Below are 14,286 nucleotides of genomic sequence, written 5' to 3'. Positions count from 1 at the left end.
TAGTAGCCATGAAAAAAATGGACAGCTCAGGTGTTCTGGGCATTACAAACCTTTTACCATTTAAGGCCTTTATGTATTAAAAATGGCACAAACTAGAATGGTGATGCTGCATTTCCAACCAGAATGTATATTCCTGTGTAACCTGGACAAGAAAGGTTCTAAAAGATAGAATATGAAGATTGTGAGGAATTATTTTAGCACCCTATAATAAATATCAAACAAGAAAAATTGGACTTTTCAGGTACTTTATATTAAATCAGCCAGCACATATCTCTTTAAAAATCATTTCCACAATTTGTAATACAAAAAAAATAATTACAACTACAACTAGATGGTAATGGAGTTTTACATTGCATAATATCAAGGTCTTAACTGCCACCTCCTGATTTATACCCCTCTGTACAATACTACTAGGCATGTATGATGGGAAGTAAAACTCTTAATGCATTCTGAGCAACGGCCAACTTCTTTAGGGGGTATAAAGCTCCTCATCTCCTGAAGAAATACATTGGTCTCTAGGCATTTCTTATACCAACAGTCTACTTTATCAGGAGATAAGGAGGTTATCTTGTGAAGAAGTAGACTGTTGGTCTACATCTAGCATAGAAAAGTTGATTTTAGGTTCCTTATGCCAGTGGTCTACATTTTCCTGAAATAAGGAGTTTGATATGTGATGAAGAAGTAGACTGTTGCTCTAAGAAATGTGTAGTTTGTTGATATTAATTATTAATTAATTAATGAATATTATTATTAATTAATTTTCAATAAACAGACTACTTCTTCAGGAGATGAGAAGGTTGATATCTCCTGAAAGTGCACAGTTTGTCTAAGAAATGTGTAGAGTTTGGTTTTGATTTCTTAGGCCAACAGTCTACTTTATCCGGAGATGAGGCAAATGATACCTCCTGAACAAATAAGCAGTTGTTCTAAAAAAAACTGCATAGAGAGATAGATTTTAATTTCTTAGGCCAACGATTTACTTAATCAGGAGAGAGGAGGTTGATATTTCCTGAAGAAGTAGACAGTTGGTCTAAGAAATGTGTTGAGTTTGATTTAGAGAGAGAGATTTTGATTTCTTAGGCTAACTGTCTACTTCATCAGAAGATGAGGAGGTTGATATCTCCTGAAGAAGTAGACAGCTGGCAAAAAAGTGCTTAGAGAGTTTGATTTTGATTTCTTAGGCCAATGGTCTACTTCCTCAGGCGATGAGGAGGTTGATCTCCCCAGAAAAAGTAGACAGTTGGTCTAAAAAATGTGAAGATTTTGATTTCTTAGACCAACGGTCTATTTCATCAGGAGGGGGGGTGAATTATATCTTCTGAAGAAGAAGACAGTTGGTTCAAAAAACACTTAGCCCTTGTACACACGGTCGGACATTCAGACAACCAAATCCGTCGGATTTTGTCAGACGAATTTTGTCTGAAAAAGTTGCATACACACGGTCGGACAAAGTTGTCAGAAAATCCGATCGTTCAGAACGTGATGAAGTTATTTCGTTACGACGGGACTACGTTCAGGCTAGTAGCCAATAGCTTTTATGTAGGAATTTGATCTGAGCATACGTGGCACTTTGTCCGATCGGAATTCTCTACACATGATCGCACAAGGTCCGATCGGATCATGTTGTTGTTTTATAGCCAAGCTGGAAAACTTGGTCCATCGGATATTCCGACGGAAACAGTCCGATGGAGCCCACACATGGTCGATTTATGCGACAACACGGTCCGATCGGACATTTTCCGTTGGAATGTCCGACCGTGTGTACAAGGGTTTAGAGTTTGATATTGATCTCTTAGGTCAATGGTTTACTTCATCAGGAGGGGTATATGATACCTCCTGAAGAAGTAGACAGTTGGTCTAAGAAATGCGTAGAGAGTTTGATTTTGGTTTCTCAAACAAACAGCCTACTGTATCAGGAAATGAGGAGGTGGATATCGCCTAGAGAAGTAGACTGTTGCTCAGAGAAATGTGTCGAGAGTTTGATTTCCTATCACAAGTGCCGATCTTTTGATTTGGACAATATCTGATAAAACGGATGTAGCAGCTAAATACTCAAAATTGTGATATTGTACTGGGAGGATGATGAGTATAAATAAGGAGATGGCTGTTTTTAGACCTTGATATTGTGATTTTAACAATTTGTAATAAAAAATGTTCAAGTTTTTAAAGAGATGTGTGTTGGTTGATTTTAATATGCAGTACCTGAAACGACTTTTCCTCCTTTGATATCTATTAGACAAGGAAAGTACAACTATTATTGGTTGTGATAGATAATCGTACAGTTTTCCTGCTACTTCAGTTTTTCTAAATAACCCCACTGTGGCCCACTATGGGCATTTACTTACTGTGTTGGGTTCTTTGTATATAAAGGGTTAGCCTTCCCTTTACCATTACATTGGTAAATGTAAAGGGAAACAATAGGATGGACAAAGTCTATTATTGCCTGTTCAGGGTCAGGGTCATTTCACCCAAATTAGGTATTTTTTTTTTTTATAGGTGGAGCCTGGTGGGCCAAGTCAGCATCTGGCTTGTTATATACCTTGGATACTCCAACAGCGAGATCTCCTAGTCATATTTACCAACTCTGTTATTGTCCACTCAGCAGTTTTGGATGTTCCCACTTGGCTAAAGCCCCATACACACATTTAGAAATTATGCCAGCAAATGTCGGATGTGAGCTTGGTGAGAAATTCCAACCATGTGTATGCTCCATTGGACTTTTGCTGGCAGAATTCCAGCCAGAAAAAGATTGAGAGCAGGTTCTCTATTTTTCAGTAGGAAAAAGTTCCGATCGTCTGTACAAATTCTGACGCGTAAAATTCCTACGCATGCTCGGAAACAATTCGACGCATGCTCTGAAGCTTTGAACTTCGGTTTCTCTACTCGTCGTAGTGTTGTACGTCGCGGTGTTCTTGACGGTCGAAAGTTCAGACAACTTTTGTGTGACCGTGTGTATGCAAGCCTAGCTTGAGCGGAATTCCTTTGGAAAAAACACTTGTGTATATGGGGCATTAGGCTCGGTTCACACAGGGGCGACTTGTCAGGCGACTTGCATTGACTTCTATACAGAAGTCATTTTGCAAGTCGCCGCTGATCGTGTACAGGTCGCGGCGCTGCAAGTCGTGCCGCCCCTGTGTGAACCGAGCCTTAGTGTTCCAGTTCCTCCTATTACATTCTCTGTGATAAAAATTTAACAGAAAACCCAACAGGAAGAGTGGGACCCCACATGAGCACAGATAAGTGCAAAGACCCTACTAATAGAATTGTGTGACCAGCCTGAAGACTCCAGAAAAGGTCAATATTAAGATATAAAAAATAAATACTGCCATTGTCGGGCCACAAGGAGTGGAAGTGAAATGAATTGTGGTGGTAGCCCAGAGTTGGGTTTTAAGCAACATTTATTCGTTCAGATTGTTATGAGTCCTATATGATACACAAGGTTCAGATTGAACAATAAGGCCTGATTCACACCTATGCATTTTTAGTGTTTTTTGCATTTTACAGAATTGCACTACAGTCCATTTACCATGGTTTCCTATGGAATACGTTCTGTAGTGCAAATCTGCAAAATGCAAAAAGCACTAAAACTGCATAGGTGTGAATCCAGCCTTAGGCTCCATTCACATCTATGCATGTTGCTTTTGAGCGTTTTTGCAGTGGAAAATGGAAAGGGTCAGGGACTTTTTTTTCATGCAAAATAAGGCTCGATTCACATCTATGCATGTTGCTTTTGAGCGTTTTTGCTGTGCTTTTTGCGGTGCTTGCCGCATTTTTGGACACGTGTTTTTACCCAATTTTGCCACGTTTTGCGTTTATTTTTTTTCACACTGTGGTTGCTTAGCAACCAGATATATACAGTGAAAAAAAACGCAAATCGCGGTAAAAACGCGGTACTTGCGTTTTTGATGCAGGTACATTGACTTCTATTACATGCAAAACACTGCATTTTGCATGAAAAAAAGTCCCAGACCCTTTCCAAAAACGCAGAGGCACAAAAATGCATTGATGTGAACATGTTCCATAGGAACCCATGTTAAGAAATTTCCTTGCAGTTCTGCAAAATGCAAAATGCATCAAAAAACGCGTTAGTGTGAATCAAGCCTTAGGGTGAAATAACTCAGAAATCACAGATCAATTTATATTAATTTAATATTACTGGACACACAGGGAAATCAGACGGCTCTTATTGCTTTTTAATATTATTACAGAGTCTATTTAACATTTGTTTTCCATGGAACTCTCTTTTAAAATTAAAATTAAAGGGAGCTGTAAAAAAATAAATAAATAGAACTGCTAAAGATAGCATTTCATATTCTACTTTTACAATAAAATATGGTACCAATTTAAATCTATAAATATATATCATTTTTATTTTATTATTTTAAGAAGTACTGTATATAAGGAAGCAATAATATAATTAAGGTAACATTGTTGTCAAATTGCAATATTTTGGAATGGATTTATATATTGTCACTTAAGAAAAGATTGCACTTTTAAATAAACGGATTAAAGACATTTAATTACAGGGCGATGTTTCTTTATTTCTGATTCCTTTACACTGAATTTTAAAACAGCTTGTTATCACAATAGAGCGCATTTTATCAGTACAGGTGTTCCGAATCCCTACTCTCAGCATACCCATCAACCTTCTGAGATGAGACAAAGGGAAACCTTTTTACACAATTTAGGCAAATGATTCCCACCTAACCAGCCTGAAGCTAAGCATAAAGAATTGATGATAACTTTTTAGTGCACTTTTTTAATTTGGAACCTTTATTTTTTTCTGCGGATATATGCCAGAAATGAGCGGCATTAGTCCTTCAGCCCCGGAAGATTTTACCCCCTTCCTGACCAGAGCACTTTTTGCGATTCGGCACTGCGTCGCTTTAACTGACAATTGCGCGGTCGTACTGCACCCAAACAAAATTGACGGGCTTTTTTCCTCCCCACAAATAGAGTTTTCTTTTGGTGGTATTTGATCACCTCAAAAACAAGAGCGACAATTTTGAAAAAAACACATTTTTTTTTTTTACTTTTTGCTATAATAAATATCCCCCAAAAATATATATAAAATTTTTTTTTTTTTCTCAGTTGAGGCCGATATGTATTCTTCTACATATTTTTGTTAAAAAAAAATTTGCAATAAGCATATATTAATTGGTTTGCGCAAAAATTATAATGTCTACAAAATAGGGGATATATTTATGTCATTTTTATTATTGATTTTTTTTTCGCCGGTCCCGTGGGCATGGTCACGCTGTACGCGGCGCACGCCTGCTAGCTCCTGCTCTTAAAGGGGACGTATAGGTACGCCCATTTTCCCACCGCTGCCATTGTGCCGATGTAAATCGGCATGCAGCGGTCGGCAAGTGGTTAAAGAGGACGTAAACCCAGATGGGCTTTACTTCCTCTTTTGTTCCCTGCAAACCCTGAAAAGTAATAGCATAACGGGCTGGTATGCATCGCATACTAGCCCATTATGTGCCACTTACCTGCAAACGAAGCCCGCGTTGTCCCCGCTGCTCCTCTTCCTTCCAGGGCTGCGGACTCCAGCTGTGTGACTGGCCGGAGCAGCGTGACGTCACTCCCACGCATACCTCGCCGGAGCCACCAGTCTCGGCACTCGCTCAATAAGAAACGGCACAGAGGGCCATTACTTCACAGCGCATTCGCCGATGACATCATCGCTGCATTACAAGGTAAATATCTCCAAAACAGCGCATGTTTAGGAGATATTTACAGTACCTATAGGTAAGCCTTATTATAGGTTTACGTATAGTTAAAAGTTCTAAAAAGGGGTTTACAACCACTTTAAAGAGAAAAATAATTATTAAAAGCCAGCAGCTACAAATACTGCAGCTGCTGGCTTTTAATAATTATTTTTCTCTTTAAAGTGGTTGTAAACCCCTTTTTAGAACTTTTAACTATACGTAAACCTATAATAAGGCTTACCTATAGGTACTGTAAATATCTCCTCTTTATAATAAATGGACACTTACCTGTCCCAGGGTCCAGTGATGTCGGCAGCAGATGACGAGCAATCGCTCGTCTCTCGGCTGCCCCCCGCCGCCATCCTCTGTCAGGGAATCGGGAAGTGAAGCGCTGCGGCTTCACTGCCCGGTTCCCTACTGTGCATGCGCGAGTCGTGCTGCGCGTCTCCACTGGTTCCCTCTGTGTCCTGGGAACTGTGTGTTTCCCAAAGCACAACGAGGAGGGGGGGGGGGGGGGCATCTGTGGCTAGCTATTCCCCGAAGTGGGAAGTATAATACAGGTATTACAATGTCTTTGGAGTGTGGAAGTAAATCAACGCAAGCACAGGGAAAACATGCAAACTCCATGCAGATAGTGTCCTGTCCAGCAAAAACCAAGTGCCCTTTTCTACATAGCTAGCCACTAGGGGGTTGGTTTCCTAAAAGGCACATAGACTGTGCACTGTGCAAGTTTAGTTGCACTCTGCAAGGGCAGTTGCTCCAGAGTTTAGTAAATGAGGGGAAGCTCTAATGACCTGCATCATCCAATCACGTGCTGTTTTTCATTTTCCTTGCATGTGATTGGGTATTCTTTGCAAAATGATGCTTCACCTCACTTACTAAGCTCTGGAGCAAATGCCTTTGCAGAATGCAACTGTACTTGCAAATAGGCTTGTGCAATTCGTTTCGTAACAAATCGAAATTCGGCCGAATTTTGCATCTTTCGGACATTCGGATGCATCCGAATGTCCGAATAAAAAAATAACAAATTACAACGAATACGAAATAAATATAACGAATGAATTCGAATGAATTCGACATGATTCGAAATGATTTCAACCGCATTCGAAATTATTTCAACATGATTCGACATCATTTCAACCGCATTCGAAAATATTTTGTGACCCGAATTTAGGGCCATGTATCTCAGGGTCACTTGGTGCTAGACACTTGTAGTGCTAGTATTATTGTGTTTGCATACAAAATTTGGGGTTTCTAGCTATAAGTGACCCCGAGATATGTGGCCCCAAAATCGGGTCACAAAATATTATTAGTTATTAGAGCAGAGAATGACATTTTGCGACCCGATTTTGGGGCCACATATCTCGGGGTCACTTATAGCTAAAAACCCCAAATTTGGTATGCAAACACAATGGTACTAGCACTACAACATATCCAAATTTGAAGTGTCTAGTACTAAGTGACCCCGAGATACATGGCCCTAAAATATTTTCGAATGCGGTTGAAATAATGTTGAATCATGTTGAAATAATTTCGAATGCATTCGAAATTATTTCAACATGATTCGACATTATTTCAACTGCATTCGAAATGGTTTCAACATGATTCAACATTATTTCAACCGCATTCGAAAATATTTTGTGACCCGACTTTAGGGCCATGTATCTCGGGGTCACTTGGTATGCAAACACAATAGAACTAGCACTACAACATATCCAAATTTGGAGTTTCTAGCAGAAAGTTACCCCGAGATACATGGCCCTAAAGTCGGGTCACAAAATATTTTCGAATGTGGTTGAAATAATGTCGAATCATGTTGAAATCATTTCGAATCCGGTAGAAATATTTTCGAATTTCGTTGGAATATTTTCGAATGTGGCCGATTTTTCGAATTCGGTAGAAAACGAAACGAAATCCGAAAACGAATTTAAGGAAGTTAACGAATATAACTAAACGAAATTAATGAATTAACGAATTAAAACGAAACGAAACTAAACAAATTTCTTCCTTTTGCACATGTCTACTTGCAAAGTGCACAGTTTATTTGTCATTAGTAAATCAACCCCCATTGCCACTGTGCTGCCCAATAATCGCTTGCTGACTGTATACTGTATATGTGATGCTGCACTTCCAGGTCTGGGGCATGTTGGTGCACCGCCGGCGACCTGTGCCCGCTGTGATTGGACACAGCAGGAGCCAATCAGCAGGTCTGGAAGACGCGATGTTCGCTAAGAACTGCCGATCGGTCCCGAGAGAAGCAGTAAACCTGTAAACAAGGCAGATCGCCATTCTGTGAGAAGGGAAGATAGTGATCCTGTGTTTCTGCTAAGCAGGAACACGGATCTCTGCATTCCCACAGTACAGGCACCTCCCACACAGTTAGTAATCACTCCCTAGGAACACATCTAACCATTTGCTCATGTGATGTTAACCCCTTCCCAGCCAGTATCATTAGTACAGAGCATATTTGTAGCGCTGATCACTGTATTAGTGTCACTGGTACCCAAAAAAGTGTCAAAGGCGTCACTTAGTGTCCGATTTGTCTGCAGCAATATTGCAGTCCCACTATAAGACGCTGAACACTATCATTACTAGTAAAAAAAAAAAAAATCCATAAATCTATCCTATAGTTTGTAGACGCTATATCTTTTGCGCAAACCAATCAATATACGCTTATTGGGATTTTTTTACCAAAAATATGTAGCAGAATACATATTTGGCCTAAATGGAGGAATAGATTTGATTTTTTACATTTTTTATTGGATACGTTTTATAGCAGAAAGTAAAAAATATTTATATATTTTTTTAAATTATCAGCCTTTTTTTTTTTTTTTTTTTTCATAGCGCAAAAAATAAAAACCCCAGAGATGATCAACTACCACCAAAAGAAAGCTCTATTTGTGGGGAAAAAAGGGCTTGAATTTTATTCGAGTACAGAGTCGCACAAACGCGCAATTGTCAGTTAAAGCAACGCAGTGCCATATCACAAAAAATGGCCTGGTCAGGAAGGGGGGTACATTTTCCGGAGCTGAAGTGGTTAACCAGGTTTTAACCCCTCCCTGACCACAGCACTTTTTACAATTTGGCACTGCGTCGCTTTACTTGGTAATTGTGCAGTCATGCAATGCTGTACCCAAACATAATTTGCGTCCTTTTGTTCCTACAAATAGAGCTTTCTTTTGGTGGTATTTGATCACCTCTGCGGATTTTATTTTTTGCGCTAAAAACAAAAAGAGCGACAATTTTGAAAAAAAAAAAAAACATTTTATTTTTACTTTTTGCTATAATAAATATCCCCAAAAATGATTTTAAAAAACAAATTTCTTCATCAGTTTAGGCCGATATATATTCTTCTACATATTTTTGGTAAAAAAAAAAAAAATTGCAATAAGCGTGTATTGATTGGTTTGTGCAAAGGTTATAGTGTCTACAAACTATGGGAGAGATTTATGGATTTTTATGGCATTTTTATTATTTTTTTTTTTTTTTACCAGTAATGGCGGTGATCATTGATTTTTAGTGGGACTGTGACATTGCGGTGGACAGATCAGACACTTTTGACACATTTTTGGGACCAGTGACATTTATACAGCGATCAGTGCTATAAAAATGAACTGATTACTGTGTAAATGTCACTGGCAGGGAAGGGCTTAACACTAGGGGGCGATCAAGGGGTTAAATGTGTGTTCCCTCAGTGTGTTCTAACTGTATGGGGATAGGACTAAGGCATCCTATGCGTTTTTTGTGCTTTTTGCAGATTTGCACTACAATCCATATACCATGGTTTCCTATGGAATACAGTCTGTAGTGCAAATCTGCAAAATGCAAAAAGCACTAAAAATGTATAGGTGTGAATCCAACCTAAGTAAGAGAGGAGACATATTGTTGTTCCTACCTACTAGGAACAAACAACATGTCTCCTCTAACAGGACAGGGATTTCTGTCTTTACACACACAATACTCCATGCTGGCTCTCGTGCACGCGATCGCGCGTGGCAAGCGGTGATCACGCATCGGGTCCCCCGCCGTGCAGCAGGTGTGCGCGTGCTTCCTCTGGCGGCTCTTAAAGGGAACCCCATATATATATACAGGGTTTCGCGCACGAGTGCCATTTTCTGCCCTCGTAAAAAGACTTGAGCCGTTTGGGAATCGGTTAAAGGATAATTATACAAAAAAAATTATATAAAAAAATATGTTTGGTTACCGCTACTATTGCTTTATATTGGCTTTTGAAATTTACAAATTCGGCAATTTAGAAATTGGGTGAAAGGTTTAGCACTGGGAAACACTTTTTGATAAATAAAGAGCATAGCTCTTAAAGCGGAGGTCCACCCTAAAATGGACCTTCCGCTCATCGGAATCCTCCCCCCCTCCGGCGCCACAATTGGCACCTTTCAGGGGGGAGGGGGGTGCAGTTACCTGGATAATCCAGGTAATTGCACCCACTTCCGGGATAGCTCTCTGCGGAAAGGGGCGTAGATTACGCCCCTTTCCGCAAGTGCCCGCCCCCTTCCGCAAGTGCCCCGCTGCCTGCTGGGAAACACACAGATCCCAGAGGCAGCGGGGACCGTCCTTATTGCGCAGCGCGACTCGCGCATGCGCAGTAGGGAACCGGGAAATGAAGCCGAAAGGCTCCATTTCCTGACTCCCATACCCAAGATGGCGGCGGCAGCACCCGAGTGACGATCTAGAGATCGGCTTCGGGTACCGACATCGCGGGCGCGCTGGACAGGTAAGTGTCACTATTTTAAAAGTCAGCAGCTGCAGTATTTGTAGCTGCTGGCTTTTAAAAAAAAAAAAAAACGCGGAGTCCCGGCGGACTCCCGCTTTAACTGTCCCTGATTTGGAACACATGTGTGCCAAAGCACGCATCGCATTTAGGTACACCATGATTTTTTGCCACTTCCGGACCGCCGCACTCCGATATACCTCTAAGTTTGAAGAGGAATATCGTTGTTATGGCAGCAGCTAGCTGCCATAACCCCCATATCTTCTTTTTCAGGCGGCGGTCCGGTTTCCGATAATAGTGGTCTCTGCAGAGCATTCAGCGCAAGATCACTTTTATCGTCGCGCTCCGGTGCCCTCTGCTGCTTACCAGAGCCGTCAGCAGCGGTGGAGGCGATCAGATGCTGTCCCTTGCTGGGTATGGAGATGAATGAGGGGAAGATGGCCCCCTACCCGTCTCCATACCATTTTTGGGGTCGGAAGCGACGTCAATATGTCTCTTCCGCCCATAGCTCTTAAAGGGACGTTTTATTTTTTTTTTGTTTTTTTTTTGTTTTTTTTATTGCATTTTAGTGTAAATATGAGATCTGAAGTCTTTTTGACCCCAGATCCCATATTTAACTACTTGCCTACTGGGCACTTAAACCTCCCTCCTGCCCAGACCAATTTTCAGCTTTCGGTGCTCTTACACTTTGAATGACAATTACTCAGTCATGCAACACTGTACCCAAATGAATTTTTTGTCCTTTTTTCCCCACAAATAGAGCTTTCTTTTGGTGGTATTTGATCACCTCTGAGGTTTTTTATTTTTTGCGCTATAAATGAAAAAAGACCGAAAATTTTGAAAAAAAAACAAATTTTTCTTTGTTTCTGTGATAAAATTTTGCAAATGATTAATTTTTCTTCATGAATTTTGGCCACAATTTATACTGCTACATATCTTTGGTAAAAATAACCCAAATTAGTGGATATTATTTGGTCTTTGTAAAAGTTAGAGAGTCGACAAGCTGTGGTGCGAATCGCACAAAATTGATCACATCTGATGTACTGGTGGCCGATCTCATTTCTTGCGACCCGAACAAGTCAGGAAAGTACAAATACCCCCCAAATGACCCCTTTTTTGAAAGTAGACATTCCAAGGTATTTAGTAAGATGCATGGTGAGCTTTTTGATGTTGTCATTTTTTCCCACAATTCTTTGCAAAATGAAGATTTTTTATTTATTTTAATTTTTTTCCCACAAAATTTTCATTGTAATATGTTATTTCTCTCACATGGCATGTGTATACCACAAATAATGCCCCAAAATAAATTCTGCTACTCCTCCTGAGTATTATGATACCACATGTGTGGGACTTTTTCACAGCCTGGCCACATAGAGAGGCCCAACCTGCAGGGAGCGCCATCAGGTGTTCTATGAGCATAAATGACACATCTAACTTGTTGACTACCTATTACACTTTTGAAGGCCCTGTAGCACCAGGACAATGACACGTGACACCAACGTGGCGCTGATGGCAGATGGCACTGATACGTGGCACTGATGGCATGTGACACTGACGTGGCACTGATGACAGATGGCACTGATACGTGGCACTGATGACAGATGGCACTAATACGTGGCACTGGTGACACTGATGACAGATGGCACTATGCGGCACTGATGACAGATAGCACTTACACGTGGCACTGGTGGCACGTGGCACTAATACGTGGCACTGATGACACATTGCACTAATATGTGGCACTGATGACACATGGCACTAATACGTGGCACTGATGACACATGGCACTAATACGTGGCACTGATGACACGTGACACTGATGACAGATGGCACTGATACCTGGCATTGATGACACGTGACACTGATAACAGATGGCACGTGACACTGACAGATGGCACTGATACATGGCACTGATGATAGATGGCACTAATATGTGGCACTGATGACACGTGACACTGATATGGCACTGATGACAGATGGCACTATGTGGCACTGATGACACGTGGCACTGATGACAGATGGCACTTATACGTGGCACTGATGACAGATGGCACTTATACATGGCACTGGGGACAGATGGCACTTATACGTGGCACTGGGGACAGATGGCACTGACCACAGGTGGCACTGGGGACAGATGGCACTGATAACAGGTGGCACTGGGGACAGATAGCACTGATAACAGGTGGCACTGGGGGCAGATTGCTCTGACAGGTGGCACTGGGGGCAGAAGGCACTGACAGGTGGCACTGGGGGCAGATGGCAGTGGGGGCAGTGGGGACAGGTGGCAGTGGGGGCAGTGGGGACAGGTGGCAGTGGGGACAGATGGGCACTTTATTTTCGTTTTTTTATTTTTATTTTTTTTACACTAACCGCTGCAGTGGTTCATCTCTCCCTCCTCACACGCTGCCTGTGTGAGAAGGGAGAGCCGGCGATGAGAGATGATCTCATATGTTTACATATGAGATCACCTCTCATTGTACACGCCGATCTCGCTGTAAACGGCCGCTGTGATTGGCCGTTTACAGCGATCTGTGAGTGGCTGTGTCTGAGGGACATGGCCAGCACAGGACTTAGGGACGCCCTCCCAGCAGTTAGCGTCCGTGCTGTAGCCGTCTTTTGGCTATAGTGCGGGCGCGAAGTGGTTAAGAGGACCTGTCATGCTTTTTTTCTATTACAAGGGATGTTTACATTCCTTGTAATAGGAATAAAAGTGACACAATTTTTTTTTAAAGAACAGTGTAAAAATAAAAAATAAAAAGCAAAATAAATAAGAATTTTTTTTTTAAACGTGCCCTGTCCCGACTAGCTGGCGCGCAGAAGTGAACGCATACGTGAGAAGCGCCCGCATATGAAAATGGTGTTCAAACCACACATGAGGTATCACCGCGATCGGTAGAATGAGAGCAATAATTCTAGCTCTGGACCTCCTCTGTAACGCAAAACATGCAACCTGTAGAATTTTTTAAACGTCGCCTACGGAGATTTTTAAAGGTAAAAGTTTGTCGCCATTCCACGAGCGGTTTGAACCGTGACATGTTGGGTATCAATTTACTCGGCGTAACATTATCTTTCACAGTATAAAAAAATTGGGCTAACTTTACTGTTGTCTTATTTTTTAATTCAAAAAAGTCTATTTTTTTCCAAAAAAAGTGCGCTTGTAAGACCGCTGCACAAATACAGTGTGACAGAAAGTATTGTGACGATCACCATTTTATTCTCTAGGGCAGTGATGGCGAACCTTGGCACCCCAGATGTTTTGGAACTACATTTCCCATGATGCTCATGCACCCTGCAGTGTAGGTGAGCATCATGGGAAATGTAGTTCCAAAACATCTGGAGTGCCAAGGTTAGCCATCACTGCTCTAGGGTCTTAGAAAAAAAAAGTATAATGTTTGGGGGTTCGAAGTACTTTTCTAGCAAAAAAAAAAAAACAACAAGTTTTTAACGTGTAAATAACAAATCTCGGAAAGAGGCTCGGTCCTAAAATAGTTAAAAAAGGGCCATGTACTCCTCTTGTGCAATTTGCGCACCAAGTGAAGTGAATAAGCTGCCCTAAGCGCAATGAAACAAAATAAAACAAAATAAACAAAATAAAAAAAGACTTGCATAGGTGTGAATGGAGCCTTGCAGTGCCAGGTGAAGCAGGACAGACACAGGCTGGACGTATAAAAGCGTCTGCATTAGACATGGATCATTTCATTCTGATTCTCTGTTCATATCAGGAGGATTAGACATAGAAGGTGCCCGGATGGCGTCCTGTCCGGCGCCCTCTGGCGGTCAGTCTGGGAACACATCGCGGCGTCTCTGTCCTGAATAGAGAAGTTTGTCCCTTCTCTCCGCCGT

The sequence above is a fragment of the Lithobates pipiens genome, unplaced genomic scaffold, assembly GCF_037356315.1.
Source record: "Lithobates pipiens isolate NorthernLeopardFrog02 unplaced genomic scaffold, aLitPip1_a1.2 Scaffold_19, whole genome shotgun sequence".
Classification (NCBI taxonomy): domain Eukaryota; kingdom Metazoa; phylum Chordata; class Amphibia; order Anura; family Ranidae; genus Lithobates; species Lithobates pipiens.
This window is presented reverse-complemented; position numbering follows the sequence as displayed.